General features: G+C 34.5%; 1 long non-coding RNA gene across 1 annotated transcript in view; it reads left to right on the top strand.

Moving 5' to 3' along the window:
- The window catches only part of LOC138713255 (uncharacterized), a 1167998-nt gene that overhangs the window by 1005152 nt on the left and 142365 nt on the right, over positions 1-20481 (top strand). The window contains exon 4 of the long non-coding RNA XR_011335808.1: positions 10523-10608. This is a non-coding gene — a long non-coding RNA (uncharacterized lncRNA). The remainder of the gene's footprint in view (positions 1-10522; positions 10609-20481) is intronic.

Here is a 20481-nt window from a genome sequence, read left to right as displayed (position 1 = left end):
ACTCTGGTGATTATGATAATGGTAGTGATAATTCTGAAAAATATCTTGATTTTGGTGATAATTCTGAGAATTATGATGGTGATAATTCTAATTGCTGTGTAGATATTGGTCATATATCCAGTTATTCTGAAGTAATTTATAATTTTAGGGATTGTGATGGTGATGATAATCCTGATACTTACCTTGAAGTAGGTGATAATTCTGGAGATTGTAGTTGTGGTAATAATTCTGGAAATTATAATGGTGATAATTCTGGCGATTTTGTTGATAATAATATTTTTTATTGTTACTGCAAATGTGGTGATACTTCTCGTATTTTTATGGCGATGATGGTTAAAGGTCTATGGGGACTATGACGTTGGTGATAATTGTGATAATTCTGGTGATTGTGATTATGGATATCCTGATTATCGTATAATGATAGTGGTGATAATTCTCATGATTTTAATCATGGTGATGCTCCTGGGGAATATACTGACAGTGATAATTTAGGTGATTGTGATGGTGATAGTTCAAGTATTTCTTCTTGGTGGTGATAATTCTGCTGATTTTGGTGGGAATATTGTGGTGATTTTGGTTATATTCATGATAATATTGTGTTCATTATGTCGATGTCGGTGATAATTCTGATGATTTTGGTTATTATGATTATAAATTCTGGTTAGTAATTGTTGTGATATTACTACTGATTATAATGATAAAAATTCCGGTGATAACTGTAATTTGGTGATAATGTCTAAGATGATTTAGAACGATCATATATTTATAAGTTCATTCAATGTAACTTCATATCAATAATTGAGAGAAAGTGATGAAGGTGTCATTTTTGTAAAGGACGGAAAAAGAAACGATGACCATATATTGACTATTATACTTTTACTACGTCACACTACTTTTGACCAATAAAACGGTACGAAAGGACGTCTTTCAACCAATCATGGCTGCTTATAGTACAATTTTATCGCGTCCCTAGCATTTGTTTAATTTTATCGCGTCCCTAGCATTTGTTTATTTTTATCACTACCCTAGCATTTGTTTCTTTGTTTGCCAACATTTAAAATTACACTGGTCTGGACGTCAAAAAACAGAAAATTACAAACCACTCCAGTCGATGCACAGCATTTTCAAATATGACTCGCATTGGCATTCAGCAACAAGAATTAATAAAGATCACTGCTCATATATGAAGAGCACCATTCGGAAATCCTGAATAAGTTGAGGGATACACCATGTACATCAACGAGTTCACTTCTTTTACACACACGTCCAATATAACATCAACTGAACCACCAACCACTAAAACATTCAAATGTGAAAATTGTACTTCCAGTAATTGTTTCTTTTAAAATTATTCATGTTTATTTTTTATTTCATCATCGTTAATTAAAACGTTGCTTGTTTATTTCATCATCCATAATTAAAACTTTTCTAACACTTGTTTATATTAATTTAGGTTATGTTTGTTATAGCTTGTGCTATATGATATTATGGATAGTCACGTATCAGAGATTGTTTAATACTAAGATTTATTGAAAATCACCTGTCAATTGACGTTGATTACTGGGATCCGGATGATTGAAGTGGAATGCAAATGTTTTAATAAAAATGAAACTGAATCAACAAAGCCTTCTTGATTAGTAACCGTCCGTAGAGTCCAATAAGAGTCCATAGTTGGCACAACTGATAACAAGAAAACATAATCATAAAACACTACTGCCATCTAGCGTAATGTTGAGATGGTACAATAATACAACAGTTGTATTTTCGTAAGCCAATTAATATTTTATTGTATTGGAGTACTTTGTTACTTCTAATCTTTATATACTTTCTTCTAATCGTGTAATAGTCAATTAAATCCCACTCGAGTTTTTATTTTCTCTAGTGAGATCACTGTTGATAAAAATTCCGGTGATTTCTGTAATTTGGTGATAATGACTACGATGATTTAGAACGATACATATATTTATAAGTTCATTTAATATAACTTCATATCAACATGAAATAAGAATTGAGAGAAAGTGATGAAGGTGTCAATTTTGTAGAGGGCGGAAATGGAAACTATTATCCTTTCATTTATTTGATGACGCCGCGTAATGGACGAGATGCCCTGTGCAATTGGGGGTTAAGCCCAGCCCAGCAGATGGATGCAGGAGACACTCTTGTTGACAAAGAGTCTGTTTTTATTGTGTGGACAACACCCATCTATCTTGTGTGTGTGTGTGCGTGTGTGTGCGTGCGATAGGGTACAGGAACTGCGTTCGTTAGTAAATTGATCGTCAGTGAGGGACTAGCCCCACCTGGAGAGGGCGATTCAGTATCTTGACCCCGAGGGAAGGGGTCAAACTCCAACCTCCAGGTGCACATCTTACAGTAGGGGGGGGGGCAGTTCTCTCCCCATTCGAACTGTAGGTTCACTCGTCCAATCTGAGATGTACAGTAGTTATAACATGTCCTCAGTGGTGTAAGGGTTATCAATAATGATAGACAAAATATGAATTAATTTATTCATCTCGCAATAGTAATATACATTACAAGAGCGGTATGTTGACGTTTTCATGGTCGAGGAAAAGATTGAAAAAGCTAAACGTAGTTGAGCTTTTTTAATTTCCGAGAACATGAAAACAAACATACCGCTCGTGTATCTTACATTATTTTGTGCGAAGATCGTTTATTACATACCTGAAAGACGAATTTCTAATTAGTTGCAATGAAATCTCCATGTTGGTTTCTGTTTAATGACGGCAACTTCGGAAAACCAAAATATCTTTCTTCAACACTGTTGCTATAAAATGTTTTCTGTGTTTACTATACTCCAGCAGGCCGTGATATACGTCTGTCCTTTTTTCCCTCAGTCTATAAATGCGAACTTAAAACAAACGGTAAGGTTATGTAATGATTTATATAACATATTGCAGTAATAACATCGGCATCTGGAATCTTGTTGATTTTTTCACGGCTTCCTTAATGTTACTTGTATCAGGAATGCAATAAGTTTCGTGGAGTAGTAGACTTTACTTAATTTTTGCAAATATTTAAAAACAATAATTAACATTGCAATTTAGGTGAAATTGCAGTGGTAAGTTTCCAATTTATAATTATTACTATGTTAAACGTCTCTAAAAATAATATGTTAAAAGCCTAAAGCAGTAAAATGAATGTGGCGCTTAAGCGGTAAGAAGAGGGAAATTGTTATGTGTGTTACGTTGGGAATACTGAATGTGGTATTTCACACTTACCGCGTATTGGTTCTGTGCGGAAAACAAGCAAATACGCACGATCTCGCACAAAATACTATCTCTCCTCCACCGATTTTACCGACATTAAATAATCTATTCAAAATTTATATTATAAAAATACAATTTGATAAATTTATATCTAATTATTTCCTACATTAAAAAATGTAAAGCTAATGCTCTTTCAGTCATTATCCATTATTTAATAACTTATTTGCCGATGCTGTATCAACCCGCTGTTTACCGTCGACGGCCTAGGTTTGCCCTAGGTTTTGTCATGAGGTTATCTGGCATCCGCCTTACAATTGGAGTAAACTTCGGATAAAATCTCAACTACCCCACCGCTGTAGAGTAACTGTTAGTCTACCTGACCGTGAAACGAGCGGGCTTGGGTTCAAATCCTGGTTGAGACAAGATACTTGGTTGAGGTTTCTTCCGGGGTTTTCCCTCAACACATTAAGATTAAATGCTGGTAACTTTCGGCGCTGGATTCTGGACTCATTTCATCGGCATTATCACCTTCATCTCACTCAGACGCTACATAGATAACCATAGCACTTGATAAAGCGTCGCAAAATAACCAATAAGAAACCTCAACTCAATTCAATTCAACTTATTTGGCCATTAGACGTACAGTTTTAGGCTTCGTCAGAATACATTGAAAAGCATATAAATACATTTTAAAAAACACTAATAAAAGAAACGGTAAAATTTAAATAATACAATGAAAAGATGAAATAATTTGAAACTTTTAAATTAAAGAAAACTAACTAAATTGCAATTAAACTTATTTATTAAAATACAATTTCATACAAATTTGTGTTGAAAAACTCAGCAACAGAATAAAAAGGGTTATTTAATAACCAATTGTAAAATCTAGTTTTGAAACTATAGATTCGTAATTTATAATATTGACTTGGGAGCTTATTATATAATTTCATCCCCATAATTAAAAAAGTTTGTGTTGCTCTTGTGTAATCTACAATATGGAATATTAATTTGTTCACTATTTCTAATTTCATGATCATGTATATTGTCGATATTTTGTCGAGTGTAAAGTATTAGATCATATATATATATATATATACAAATTTATGATTGTTAAAATCCGTGATTGTCTGAAAAGTGGCCGACAATGTTCCAGATAGTTTGCTTTACATAAAATTCTAATGGCTTTCTTTTGTAAAATCAAGAAACTTCCAATTTTGGTTCAATTTCCCCAGAAAATTAGGTCATATCGGATTATCGATTGAAAGAAATATGTCGATAATAGTACAGAGTATAGGGTCGAAAAAACTTACATTTTGGCGAGGTTTTGCATGAAAATTGCTAAAGCAAAAAAGAAAAAATATATAGACTATACTGAAGGAAATTGTATTAAAAAGTGCCCCATTAACGTAGCACAACGGGTATGTCCTCAAGAAAAGACGATTTCGAAAAAGATCATAGTTATGATGATAAATGATATGGTACAGTTTCTAGTGAGCTCATTATTAAAAATACGTAAATTTTCCTTTTTACCTTGTAATAAATAAATTACTTCTGTTTCCATTCATGATAACGATGAGCTCTTACTGTTGTATATACAAGCCACCACTGAGCAGTAGCAAGTTTGTTGCGATCACTGTAGAATGGCTAAAGGTATAAAACGCCTACCATTGAATTAACCAATACATAGATCTCAGAATAACACATTACCGCAATTCTCGTAGCAATGAAGGAAGTTTTTGTTGTGAGTACTGATTGTTCATCACCCAATCCTTTGTGTCCATTTATTTTTTCGACTGTCAACGTGTTCATGGACATTCTTCCTATCTGGAAGCCACACAAAGACTAGAAGTCAATTTAGAGACACGCACCTAGCTTCGGAGGGAACATTTGGCCCTGTCCACCCAAAATTATAACCCTCCAGTAGCTAACATAATATAAACGTATAAGGTTATAATGATAATAATTTGCTGTAATACTATCTAAAATATTAATCTTATCTGTTTTTTTTATATGACTGCGATCTCAAATACTATAGCGTGTCATACTTCAAGGACAAAACACAATTATATTTATTACACAAGGTGCCGTTTATCGAAAATATCCTTGATTCCCCAGAGGAGAAATTGACGTCTAAATTTCTTAACTAAATGCCCCACGCATGTATCGCCCACATTGACCAATGAGTAATGAGTTATAAATAAAAAGAATGAGCGCTTAATACAATTAGAGTTCTATATATATTATTAATTTATTATTTAAAAAAGCTATATCAACTACGCGATTTTATAGTTTTGATAGAACTAATGGTATAGCGAGGTGAATCCTACGAATCGCCATGGGTTTATCTATTATTTACCTTAGAGCAAAGGAAAACCTTGGTAATCAGCTCAAGTGGGATTGCAACTCACGTCCGAGAGCGATACACGGATGATATGTCCACTTCTCTATGTCCACAGACAAAATGTCCATTTTTTTATATCCACAGTCCATAGTCCAGTTTCTTCTGTCCTTTACATTAAAGTCCATTAATTTATAGGTCCAGTTATTTATAGTCCACTATATTACAGGTCCATTTGTAGTTGTGTCCACAGATGGTTTGTCCGTAATTTAAAAGATCCACAAAACTAAAGTAATAACCAATTTTGAAAAATCATCAGTCTGCTTTTAATATGATGGAAATAATACAGTCAATCAGATGTACGAGTACATTATTTTAGAATTTTAATATTACATAATAACTGTAATTGTAGCGTATGTTAATTCAGTTATAAAATAACATTAATTTTCTTCATTATCGTTTTCATCATAAGGAAGTTCTTCTGCATACAGTTTCAACCGATGACTAATGCCTCTAAGATATCTGATAACGTCACCATTTTCTCTATATACATGATATTCATTCATTCATTCATTCATTTATTTTATTCCATAGATCTTACATGAGCAATGAAGCTTTAAGATGTGGAACATGTAAACATTTTACAATATTACAATTACAATTTTTACAAATTTTTATAGTTTTACAATTTAGTAATTTTCTACAATTTTTACAATTTTGTACAATTTTTTTACATTTAGGCGAGATGTAGTGAGATGAGATGAGGTCCGAGGATTCGCCAAAATATTACCCGGCATTTGCCTTTTCGGTGGGGGAAACCTCGGAAAAACCCAACCAGGTAATCAAATCAAAGGGGGTAATCAAATCAAAGGGGTTGATGCCAAGGACTCGCCATAGACCATCCGGCTTCAGTCCCACGGCTGGGGAAAACCTCCGAAGAAACCTAAGTCCAAAGGGGGATCCAACCCAAGCCCGAACGCAGCTCCGGATCAGCAGCCCAGCGAGTCTGTCGACTGAGCTACATCGATGGCTCTACTAAAAGTATACAATACATAGCCAATCAGATTATTAAATTTACAAACGCAAACGATCATTCATAAGTTGAGCTATATTATAATACAAAACAATTTAATTAAATTTAAGGCATAAACAATTGAACCAGTTGTGATATACAGAAATTGATAATACATATCATGCAAACTACTTCAAATTACAAACACAAACAATTTATCAGTAGAGCTATATAGATTACTATTCAATTTAAAGCATATACAATTCATCGGCCAAAACTATACAAATATATACAATACAAAGTAGCATACTTTCATTAAGCTATACAAATTTGTGCAATTAATATCAAGTAGATTAATTCAATTTATAATCATAAACAATTCATCAGTTGAGCTATACATATTACAAAGCTATACATATTACTATACGCACCATTTCCTCAATGTGTCTTGAATTTAAAACATAGGACTTCTTTATGAGATGACGTATTGCCACATGAGCTGCCATTAGGTCTAATTGATTTATTAATAACTGATTGTCATTTTGGTCCTTCTGCAAGTTTTCAATCAACTTCCATATGTTAGCATGGTGAGTTACTATACATTTTTTAAATTTTTAGTGCCATCCTTCTATTGTATTAATTGTCCCTTGAGTCCCATTCAAGACTAGGTTATAAACATTCCAGACATGCTGAGGAAAGCGAGGCGGCATCTCTCGTCTTCTACCTCTGGCAGGTATTCCTCTTACGAAGGTCCTTTCTATGCATAATGATAAATCTAATACTGATTCCTCTACACCAACAGAAACTTTATCGAATGTATTCACTATATATATGTATGTATTTATTTACACTGCAAGTGGGCAAGCACCCGGTGGCAGTGGTATATACAATATTAACAATACACAGTTAAAATGATCAGCAATACACAATAAAATTTACAATACATAATACAATTTACAACACATATACAATTTTATACACAATACAATAAGAATACACAATACAATTTAACACAATAATAATAAAACATAAAATAAAACACCTAATTTTACAACACAACCTACATAATTATGTATAGGTCCTACATAAGTTTCAATAGTCTTTCACTTTACTCTCATCTCATTCACTGTAGTGGCACTATGACGCATTTCACTGACACTTTAGCACATATGATCCATTGGTATGAAAGGTATGGACATTAACTTTCGGATGTCAATTCTTACTCTGCCATTTTCCCTGTTATTATAAGCAGCCTTTAATCCAAGTTGAATAACATGACGCCAAATGGCCTGACAGAAGTGGAAAAGACAACCTATTTCTGTTCTGTAAGATGTATTACGGACGTTATAATTAATTGACAGTAATAGTAATATGCGTTACAAGAGCGGTATGTTGACGTTTTCATGGTCGAGGAAAAGATTGAAAAAGCGAAACGTAGTTTCTAAGTAGTTTCTAATTAGTTGCAATGAAATCTCCATGTTGATTACTGTTTAATGACGGCAACTTCGGAAAACCAAAATATATTTCTTCAACATTGTTCCTATAAAATGTTTTCTCTGTTTACTATACTCCAGCAGGCCGTGATATACGTCTGTCTTTTTTTTCCCCCAGTCTATAAATGCGAACTTAAAACAAACGGTAAGGTTATGTAATGATTTATTTTTCATTTTAATATTTTAACAATATTATTTATATAACATATTGTAGTAATAACATCGGCATCTGGAATCTTGTTGATTTTTTCACGGCTTCCTTAATGTTACTTGTATCAGGAATGCAATAAGTTTCGTGGAGTAGTAGACTTTACTTAATTTTTGCAAATATTTAAAAACAATGATTAACATTGCAATTTAGGTGAAATTGCAGTGGTAAGTTTCCAATTTATAATTATTACTATGTTAAACGTCTCTAAAAATAATATGTTAAAAGCCTAAAGCAGTAAAATGAATGTGGCGCTTAAGCGGTAAGAAGAGGGAAATTGTTATGTGTGTTACGTTGGGAATACTGAATGTGGTATTTCACACTTACCGCGTATTGGTTCTGTGCGGAAAACGAGCAAATACGCACGATCTCGCACAAAAGTCATTGTAAATAATGTGTATGGACAAAATTTCTTGTGGACATATTTGTTTGTGGATTAAATGTCTATGGACGTTACGTTCAGTGGACAAAATGCTTGTGGACATAACGTGATTATGGACTTTTTTTCTTTGGACTTGATGAAAGATGGACATAACTGTAGTGGACCAATCATCCTGGAATCCCGAGAGCGCCTCGGAGGTAGAGTTCTCTCGCTACAAGTAGATAATATTATACAGGATTCAACTCACCTGCTGCTGTGAAAAATGCAAAAGGAATGCATCAACTGTTCCTCACTCCGAAGCTACTTAAAACCAACCACTATTTGCCAGCTTCCGAAATGATAAAGTCTACAGTACAAGCTTCATAAAAACATTAACGAATCACTATACATGTATTAACCCCTGCAGTAGCTGAATGGTCAGACTTTTAGCCTGTGAAATCTCTTATCAACTCCACTATATCCCCACTCCCAGCTTACCCAGTGATGTTCCGCTCTTGCCAGGGCCGGTGAGGTGAGTACCACAGTGTACCGATTTTAACATTGGGAAACATCAGCAGTTTCAGGGAGCCAAATCTAGGCTGTATGGCGGCTGACAGATCTTAATGATGCGGTGTTTAAAAAAAAGTGACAAAAGAATCGCTGATATCCAAGTTGCTTCAAGAACATGGAAAGCATTCAAAAGATTCCCGGTCATCTTTAAAGTGTCTGTACCATAGTTTTCCCTAAGCCTCATTCATTTAATGACCTCTAAAAGCCCTCTTATGGAGTTACTTTAATAATGTCCAAGTTCAAGTAAAACTTGATGCAAATTCGCGAATCTACTTACTCGGTTATGGTGAATGTGACGGTTACACCATACAAAAGCTCCTTCAACGACGTTTCACTACCGATTGAGTAGCCCTATGGAAGTGTAACACAATTCACACATGCGCAGCAAAATGTCCTCTGACTTGATGCAAAGTTATTTCAAGTTCGCTTGATATGTTCTTGAAATATTAAATAAGTATGGCGGAATACATTCCGGAAATCAGTTAAAGCTCATTTATGAAGATCAGTGAGTTTCAGAATGGTTTAAATACTGTTTTGTTGTATTATAACTTTAATAGATAAATTCCGAAAAAAAAAACAAAGTATTTGATTATGTCTCGTTACCAAAACATAGTAAGGAATGGAAATATAAGAATTAGAAATTTGTCCTTTCAAAAGGTGGAAAAATTCAAATACATTGGAGCAACAGTAAATGACACTCGAAAGGAAATTAAACGAAAAAAAATAAGAGAAATTTCTGCTATAAAAGCTTTTGTCATCTAGTCAGCTTTCAAGGAAACTGGAAGTTAGAATTGTTAAAACAGTTATATTACCGGTCGTTCTGTATGGTTGTGAAACCTGAACTTGCACTTTGAGAGAGGAACAGAGGTTAAGTGTTTGAGAATAAGGTGCTTATGAAAACATTTCGGGTTAAGAGGGATGATGTTACAGGAGAATGGAGAAAGTTACACAACGCAGAACTGCACGCGTTGTATTCTTCACCTGACATAATTAGGAACATTAAATACTGACGTTTGAAATGGGCAGGGCATGTAGCACGTATAAGTCAATCCAGAAATGCATATAGAGTGTTAGTTGGGAGGCCGGAGGGAAAAAGTCCTTTAGGGAGGCCGAGACGTAGATGGGAAGATGCTATTAAAATGGATTTGAGGGAGGTGGGATATGGTGGTAGGGACTGGATTAATCTTGCTCAGGATAGAGACCGATGGCGGGCTTATATGAGTGCAGTAATGAACCTCCGGGTTCTCTAGAAGCCATTTGTAAGTAAGTAATAGGCTATTCTAGTTTATTCAATTTTACTTTTTCTTCGCCCACAGAATTTGGATGTGTGGATCTCTGATGTCTATGACTGAAACGGTGTTATTTCTCCATGCTGACTCACCAACAAGAAGCTCAACGATTGGTGAGTACTTTCTATTATTATATAGTGTTAACTAGTAGCACTATAGACTGTATATAATGCATAATATACTCATATATTATAGCGTCTCAGATAAGGTAACTAATAATGCGTGTTTTAATATTTTGGAGCTATAATTGAACGAAGAGAAATTTATTATTCATTGAATTAATAAACATGTAGTAATATTATATGTATAAAAATTGTAGGATTCTGCAATAACTCGGACATCAAAACCTTCGACTAAAAACTGCTTAAAATGTAGACGAGCGTCGATTTTAATGCTTAGATGGTTTGGGCCGTTTTAATGATGAGAACAGTTTAGGCTACACGTCGCGAGTAATATCAAAAGTATCATAATTTTGCTATTATTTCTCGCTCTCGAGTTTTCGACATATACCTACACATAGGCGCCAAATTTGGTGGACATTCATCCAAAAGTAAAAAGGCCGCCTTTTCTGACATATGAAAAAGAGATAGGCTAATCCTTTCAGAAACACTGAGATACACAGTTTTGTCTGAATTTACAAATTATGTGGTAAACAATTTTTGTGAGTACATAAAATTTGTCACTTCATTTATGGAAATATAAAGTTTTACAAAATAATAATCCTATTTTTCCCCTATTTTTTTAACCAGCTATATACACAATAATTCTTGTATATAACTTCCAGTTATAATTTTTTGTCACCCGAAGTTTAAATTAGAGGCATATTTATTTACAAATTTTTATCTTTTTTAAAATGATGATGATAATGATGATGATGATGATGATGATGATGATGATGATGATGATGATTTTCGACAGAGGGGGGAACTGGAAAGAGAAACTATTAAATGATACGCGATCGTATTTTCTTGCAAGGGGATTTGAGTCTGTGAGACAGAATGTATGTAAGCTCCAAGACTGTTGGCCACTTTTCTCATTCGGTTTTTAGAAACTTGAAAGGATTTTGAAGGGCAAAACCGAAAATGGACGCAACCTAATAGCTACTACATGAGGAGAGATTTTTTTTTTGTGTGAACAGAATGAGAGATGAGATGAGTGCGTTGCTATCTCTCGATAGACAAGAGATGCGAACCTTTCCACTGGGTAAGGGACGATCGCGAGTAGGCTCTCCCTGAAGTATTACTCGACCGAGGCGAGTGGAACCGCGGGCGTAATGTGAACTATAGCGATGACGCTATACGAACACAGGAGCAATACAAGTGGCGCTCCGGGCTGCAGGACTCCACTGGCCTCGGCCGAGTTATACCAAAGTCGACATGTGAAAACAAAGGTTTCAATTTCTGAAGGATTTAATTTGGAAAATTCCAAATTAATGTGGGGAAGTAATAGGTCCGTGGATCACCTCGACAGTTTTCTTTGCGACTCAGAAAACCACAGGCAGAATGAGTTGTCTAATTTAGGAGACTAAACCAATTGACTGTGAGATGACTATTAAAATATGATTCGATCGATCCTGAAGGAGTAACGTGAGCAAGGATGGATACTTTAACCAACGTGGCTTAGCTTAGAGAGTGGTTGAGGTCGGGGCATATTTGCCATCTTCATTCATTGCCCATCCGTTGCTCAGGATACAGGATTGTGTACAATGATAAGACAGTTTCCGCAAGGTTACGACTCTGATAATGTTGTGCTGTGATTAATATTCTTCGTTTTCTACAGGGACATCATTTTATTTTTACTTCAATTTTTATTGTACCTGAGTTTTTGTATGTACTTCACTCCCATCCCTTCTACTAATGAAGTTCCAACTGTCCTCCACACAGAACCAAGGTCGCATATAGTACTGAGTTAGTGAGTATAGTACGTTTCAGAAATATGTTCGCATTTTCCAGTGACGAAAGAGCTTTCAATATTGAATCATATTTTCGGACAGGTACTGTCGTCCGTTTGCCTACGTCGCATCCCGATTTCCCCCACCTACTTTTATTCCCCCCTCTGTAAAGCTAGTGGCTGGGCTGTCTTGGCTCTTTTCCGAAAACATTAATTCCTGTTGTAATATTATACAACTGTTTAAAATAACTTAAATAAAAGGGCCTCGTTAAGTAATTAACTGTCACGTGATTTCCTCTCTTTCTACGATCTTGCGACATAACTACTTGAACGGACAGTAGATAGCATGTCTGAGTAATTTTATCTTTTCGGATCGGGCAGAAGTGAAGATTGAATTTACAGTACGTAAGGTACTCTTTTATAGAGTAGGTACAGAATTAGTTCAGCATGAGTTACTAGTACGAAGGACGAAACTGGTAATTGGAATTAGATGCAATAGTCGACCTGGTTGGCAAGTTGGTATCCCGGGCCAGGTCGATGGCATTTAAGTATGCTTAAATGCGACAGGCTCATGTCAGTAGATTTACTGGCATGTAAAAGAACTCCTGCTGGACAAAATTCCGGCACATCCGGCGACGCTGATATAACCTCTGCAGTTGCGAGCGTCGTTAAATAAAACATAACATTTTTTTTTAGATGCAATAGTCTATAGTGCGATAATATGCACCAAAAAAAAAAAAACTGAAGCCTGTATCGAAATGAACGGCCACCATTTTCAAAAATGTGTTTAAATATTCATATTATTATTATTTTTCAATTTAACTTCATTCTCTACATTGTACGCTAATGTGCTGTAGACAGTATTAATATACACTGCATAATGAATACGTTCGCATGGATAACTCAGTTCGTGAGTAAAAACACTTATTGTTAATACTGTACTGTATTTTGATTAAACAAAAACCTAATGAAAATTATCAAACTCAAACTTGCGACATTTCCTAGTTTACGTAAATGGACGAACTATTTTTCTCCCCTCCTATACCTAGTAAAGTGATTTGTTTGTATTTTACGTCAGTATCATCGAACTCCGTTCGTGGAAGAGGTAGTAAACGGTGTTTCATGTTCTCAACCGTTAATCAAAAGGTATAGCCAGGTTAATATTAAAAATATTAGTAAAAATAAAATGATGTCCCTGTAGTATCATATTCATTCATGAATGATGGCAGTCGCGTTGACTAAAACTTCATAATCTTCAGCCATCCGAAGTACAGTAGCTCCACTACATCTGTCCATCGTTCAACCAGACATTTATGCCTCTCACTCTCTCTTCGTTTTTATCTTTTATAATAATTACCAGATTCGTGTAAATACCTTATACTAATATATTTATCAACAGTAATCTCACTAGAGGTTTTGATTTATCTAGAGAAAATCAAAACTCGAGTGGGATTTAATTGACTGTTACACGATTAGAAGAAAGTAGCGCTCTATAAAGTTAGAAGTAACAAAGTGTACAATAAAATATTAATTGGCTTACGAAAATACAACTGTCTTCAAATGTATTATTGTACCATCTCAACATTACGCTAGATGGCAATAGTGTTTTATGATGATGTTTTCTTGTTACCGGTATCAGTTGTGCCAACTATGGAATCATCATTGAACTCTGTGGACTGTTACTAGTCAAGAAGGCTTTGTTGATTCAGTTTCATTTTTATTAAAACATTTGCATTCCATTTCAATCATCCGGATCCCAGTAATCAACGTCACTTGACAGATGATTTTCAATAAATCTTAGTATTAAACAATCTCTGATACGTGACTATCCATAATATATAGCAGAAACTATAACAAACATAACCTAAATAATATAAACAAGTGTTAGAAAAGTTTTAATTAGGGATGATGAAATAAACAAGAAACGTTTTAATTAACGATGATGAAATAAAAAATAAACATGAATAATTTTAAAAGAAACAATTACTGAAAGTACAATTTTCAAATTTGAATGTTTTGGTGGTTGGTGGTTCAGTTGTTGTTATATTGGACGTGTGCGTAAAAGAAGTGAACTCGTTGGTGTACATGGTGTATCCCTCAACTCATTCAGGATTTCCGAATGGTGCTCTTCATATATGACCAGTGATCTTTATTAATTCTTGTTCTTGAATGCCAAAATGCGAGTCATATTTGAAAGTGATGTGCATCGACTGGAGTGGTTTGTAATTTTCTGTTTTTTGACGGCCAGACCAGTGCAGTTTGAAATGTTGGCAAACAAAGAAACAAATGCTAGGGTAGTGATAAAAATAAACAAATGCTAGGGACGCGATAAAATTAAACAAATGCTAGGGACGCGATAAAATTGTGCGATAAGTAGCCATGATTATTTGAAAGACGCCCTTTCGTACCGTTTTATTGGTCGAAAGTAGTGTGACGTAGTAAAAGTGTAATAGTCTCTACAAGTTTTGTAGTTGAAGTATGTAGGCTTATAAACAAAATATAGGGTCATTTCGCAAAACGTATTTAATTGACATTTTATCTGTGTCAAATCACTAATTATAAACAGAGTGGACCTCAAGCAATGTAATTAATTTCAGGGGGTTGTTATTTCAAACTAAAAGGTTTAATAAAACTTTCGTTCTTTTTGCTTCCTTTTCGAGATTAATATTGTTTTGTATGAAATATTTCATAGCGTGTTTTAGTAAAGCCTTTGACTTAATCCTCAATACACTTAGTCAGATTAAGAGAGCAGTGTATTCCCTTCATTCCATTTTAAGTTTTTCCCATAACTAAACATGTTCAAATAACGATACAACTTATAATACAAATCTGGTAAAAGATCGAGCTCAATTTTATTGTATGTCTTGTCAAATTTCCTCTTCATCTTGCGTGCCTCACTATTAATAAGGTAAGGAATTTTAACAATTCTCTCTTTCTCTCTGGGAAAAAAAAAAAAAAAAAAAAAAGAATTTATATGGGACTTAACATTAGAAACGTAAAGTACGTCATCGCGTGTAACAAAACAAATACAACTCGAGGCCTTTCCACGCCCTGCCAGACACTGATCTTCGTTTCAAAAACAAAATTATTGCTGCAGGCATGCAGGGCTGTCCACGCTGTACTGTACGGCATTATTAAAGACATTATTATAAATACGGATCGGATTTTTATGTAATTACATATTATATTCCTTTCAACCTAACTGTATATAAATAACAAATCTTTGCGAATTTTGCAATTACCGTTAATATATTAAAATTTGATACTACATATTTTTACATATTTACCCCACATTACATATTATGGTTTGGTATTACATAAATCTACATATTTAGAGAATTTATTCATTTTTACTTCTGTAAAACGAAGAAAAAAAACTTCTGCTGGGGAAATTTACAATTTCAAATAGACAGATTTAAAAAGCTTTTTTATCTACCCAAGAAAGGATATATTTCAGGATGAAACATAAATGTCCTTAGTGCTTCTTCAACCTTTGTTAAAATGCACCTAACATAGCGTTAATTAACTGTAAGTTAAAAGTATGAATTGCTGTTTAAAATATTGCGTTTCTTCAACTTTACATTTCATATTTTAACATTCTGTTTGTTAACTCTCTGTTAGGACCAGAGATTCTAGAGTTTAACCATAACCTATAACCAAGTATTGGCTCACTTCTGTTTTCTGAACTCTGAACTCTGACAATTGCGATTCTCGCTTGTTTCCGTTGTTTGATTCAGAGAGGATAGAAGTCTTTCTATTCTCTCAGGTTTGATTTCTGCTTCTTTCCTCGTCTGTATCACAATAGCGTGGAGCGGCGTATTGGTATTGCTGTGATGAAATGGAAAACACTGGAACCAAAAAGAAATCGTGGGACTAATTTCTCTTCGTTCGAAAGAAACCTTCTGCTGGAAATTATTTCGCAGTATAAACTAATTAATGAGAATAAACAAACAAACGGATCTACGTTGAAAGCGAAAAGTGAGGCTTGGCAGAAAATAGCCTATACCTTTGTATGAACTTCTGGTCTGCCAAATCACAGAAATCATCCGCTCTGTTTATGTATCCATGGATATCATTTAGAAATAATCCAGATATACAAGTTCAGCATCTAACGCACTAGCCATATTGGATACTTCTATGCTAACAGAGAGTTAAATAATTTAACTGCATGAAATTGGGCAGTTAAATTAACATAGGTTTTTAACAGCCTGTTAGTACTAACAGTAGTTGAAGAAATGCTTCAATTGTTAAGTTTACAGTTAAAATGGAATAACACACTGTTATAATTTAACAAAGGTTGAAGAAACCGGGCCTAAGAAGATTATGGAATTCCCAGACATGCCCTCTAGAAAGGAGAAAAAGAAAGCAGCTTGGTTACTTTTGTTGCAGTGGGTCGGGGTTTCATGGGCAATCATAAGGACGAAAACCATGTGCAGTTGGTGAGCAAGGTGAGCGTTTCCACAGGATATAATGGACTTTGAACCCCGCTACCAAAGATAATATAATGAAAACATGAGAGGAGACTACATTTGGGGGCTAATTCATTAAAGAAATGTAGTGTATAAACGTAAATCTCGAAAAAATCACTAACTTACTTACTTATTGGCTTTTAAGGAACCCGGAGGTTCATTGGCGCCCTCACATAAGCCCGCCATTGATCCCTATCCTGAGCAAGATTAATCCAGCCTCTATCATCATATCCCACCTCCCTCAAATCCATTTTAATATTATCTTCCCATCTACGTCTCGCCCTCCCTAAAGGTCTTTTTCCCTCAGGCCTCCCAACTAACACTCTATATACATTTCTGGATTCGCCCATACGTACTACATGCCCTGCCCATCGCAAACGTCTGGATTTAATGTTCCTAATTATGTCAGGTGAAGAATATAATGCGTGCAGCTCTGCGTTGTGTAACTTTCTCCATTCTCCTGTAATTTCATCCCTCTTAGCCCCAAATATTTTCCTAAGAACCTCGAAAAAATCACTAATTTCTAAAAATATATTGTATTAATTTTGTGTATAAGTTGAGTGCAAATATATTCTAATTTTGATTCAGATGTTGTTTTTCTGACTTCAGTCGCCTATCTTTCAGTCGAATTAGGCGAATTAAAAAAAACATTGTCCTGGTTACAGAAGTAAAGCTTCAGATGAATAATACATACCTTCTATACTTTTCAGGCATAAACAATTAGAAGACCTCACTCATTACCCAGAAACAAAAATAATGTTACATAGTGTTATGTGCTAATTTACGAAACTACAGAAAGATACACCTAAAAAGTTGAAAAATAATTTGTCCACATATTATGTACAGTAGTGGCAAAAAAATCCGGACCTACCCTTGCAGCTGATTTCAGAGGCTTGTTCACTCCAGAGCACGATAGACTGGTAACTAAGACTTTCGTGGTTCGAATCCTGTCTGGGAAGGAAACTCTTTTTTGTTCCTTATTCAAATTTATTCCCAATACTTTTCTATTGCTGATAAAATTCATGTTCTGGGAATAATAAGTTAATTAAGTAGTAAAATATCGCTGCAATCGAAAAGTATTGGGAATAAACTTGAATAAGAAACAAAAAAGGTTTCCTTCCCAGGCTAGATTCGAACCACGAAAGTCTTAGTTACCAGTCTATCGTACTCTGGAGTGAACAAGGCTCTGAAATCAGCTACAAGGGTCGGTCCGGTTTTTTTGCCACTACTGTACAATGTTTTACACAACTTTCAACAAATTCCACATGCACTGAGGTTCAAAAACTGTCATCATTTTACCACAGTTTAGTATATACAGTTGCGAAGCTTGGGATGTTTTTTTTTTTTTTTGCATTTGTCGCGATAGTTGCTAGCCGCTTGGAGCGCTGTGAGTGCTAGGAACAATAGACTGTGTCACTGCCATCGTGATCTAATACAGGCTGTAAGGCAGACCATGTAACTCGCTTAACCTGATCACGAAGGGCGGCGTTTCAACCATATAAATTAGTTGGAATGCATAAGGAGTAACATATTTCTCTAAAATGTAGTGTAATTGCATTAATAAAATTTAAAGCAATGATCATGAGACACTTCAGACATAAATTACTTGTGAGTTAAGATGAAATATTATTTTTGGTGTGAAAATTACGTTGTTCGTATGTGTAGTACTTGCCTTTATTTCGATTAAATATTGCGAAATTCTTGTGCATTCATTTATGCACGATTCAATAATTTTCAGTTGCACCGCACGGATATTTAGATACGTTCAAATTATAGGTTATGTTTACTGTCCCAGTTGCCCCTTTCTGTCTAATTTTAGTGGTCTCCAATGCCCTGCCATTCATATGGAAATATTATAGGTTATGTTTACTATATCTTATATTCCTAAATTCGCAATTATACATTATAATTAAGCATAATGTCATGTATGATACTCCGCTCATTCAATTTGTCTGTATTTTAATACTACAATTGAGTTTTGAATTATTGTATTTATCTACTACCTAAGAGACGAAGTAACAATCGTACGTACACTAATTTCATAGGAATGGTATGGTAAGTTTTCTGTCTTTATTAAGGAAGGTAGATGTGCTATATTAAATCACAATATAAATTCCTTTTTATTAAACCTCAAAATAGCTTCCATTCTAAACTTAAAATGTTTATGCGAAAAGATTATGTTAACATGTGAAATTCTCTTCACATTACAATAACATAGTTTTGTAATTATTTCTGCAGCATAGGCTATTATGCAACAAGAAGTAAAGGGAACTTATGGACACATTACACTAAATAAAACTTAGCTATGATACGCAATAAATTTATAATATAATAATTCACTGAGCTCCATACACTGAAATAGAAAACCCGAACATATATTACGGCCTGGTCCAGATCGAAAAGGCTTTGACTGTGCCGTATTTCGCATTGTTGTGAAAAGTTGTGTAAACTGTGAAATGTTCGTTATCGGTTGTAAATGGCTAAAATACAATAATTTGAATAATAATAATAATAATAATAATAATAATAATAATAATAATAATAATAATATGGGACAAGGAGACGTTTGTAGCACTATAAATTCTAAGAAAAAGAGGTCAGAGTTATCCTTCTTCCGAAAGATCCAGGAAGGTGAGTTTGATACATATTTTATGAAAATAATATATAAACCTTATGTATTTCGTATTTCAATAGTGGAAGGAATGTGTTAATTTTTTCAAAAGAACACGATATCAAAAGTACAATACATTTTATCGTCTGCTAGGGAAAGAGTCTGTGATGAGGCGATAGTAGCGATCCTGGTGGCTAGCAACTATCTATGGATGCATATTTCAACTGTCTATGTTTGCATATTTAGTAAATATTGAGCTTCGTAACTGTTTATACTAAACTGTGATTTTACTTCATTTGAAAGCGAAAACATTTGCGAGCTGTTATTTTTCTAAATTTATATTTCACACTGTAGTGCATATTTTAAGAATTTACAGAGCATATTTGCGTGCATATTTCAAACTTTATAAATGTATATGAACCTGGGCTTTATTAATCACAATCTTGTGATTTCCGACGATATCTACCAGCGATCAATGATCTCTCAATTCGTTATATCATAACTAAGCTATAATTGTATTTGCCTACTTGCTTTGTAGTATTGAGAGTTAAAGTGAGACAGAGGGAGACAATAAATCGATTATCACTTACGTAGTTCAGCTTCTCAGTGCCGTGTGCCGCCGAGTATGCTGAGCATACCGGTTTGACCACTGTCGCATGAAGATCATATTGTTAAACATGTTGCATGTTACAAATTCCACAACAAATTTCTTTCGATTACTTCTTAGAGCGAAAGGTAAAGGGGAAGTTTTAAGTCTCGTGAAAGCTACAATACAGGTTTGGAGTTCGCGTAGAACATAATCTACCTGTCCGTTGTTATTATAATGCCCTATGTTATATTTTAATCTGGAGCTTATCGTCGTACAGTATATATGACTAATATTGGGAGTAAAGGTGGAATAAAATGGAAACTTTATGCTGATTCTTACCAGTGATGATTTCAGGAAAATATCTCCGTCTCGGATGCTCAAATTTTCTTTCGGCGGGTATTAACAGGTCCATATAAAGTATATTAAC

This window comes from Periplaneta americana, chromosome 14, assembly GCF_040183065.1.
Source record: "Periplaneta americana isolate PAMFEO1 chromosome 14, P.americana_PAMFEO1_priV1, whole genome shotgun sequence".
NCBI classification, from domain to species: Eukaryota; Metazoa; Arthropoda; class Insecta; order Blattodea; family Blattidae; genus Periplaneta; species Periplaneta americana.
Note: the sequence above shows the minus strand (reverse complement) of the source record. Positions and strands in the feature narration are given on the sequence as shown.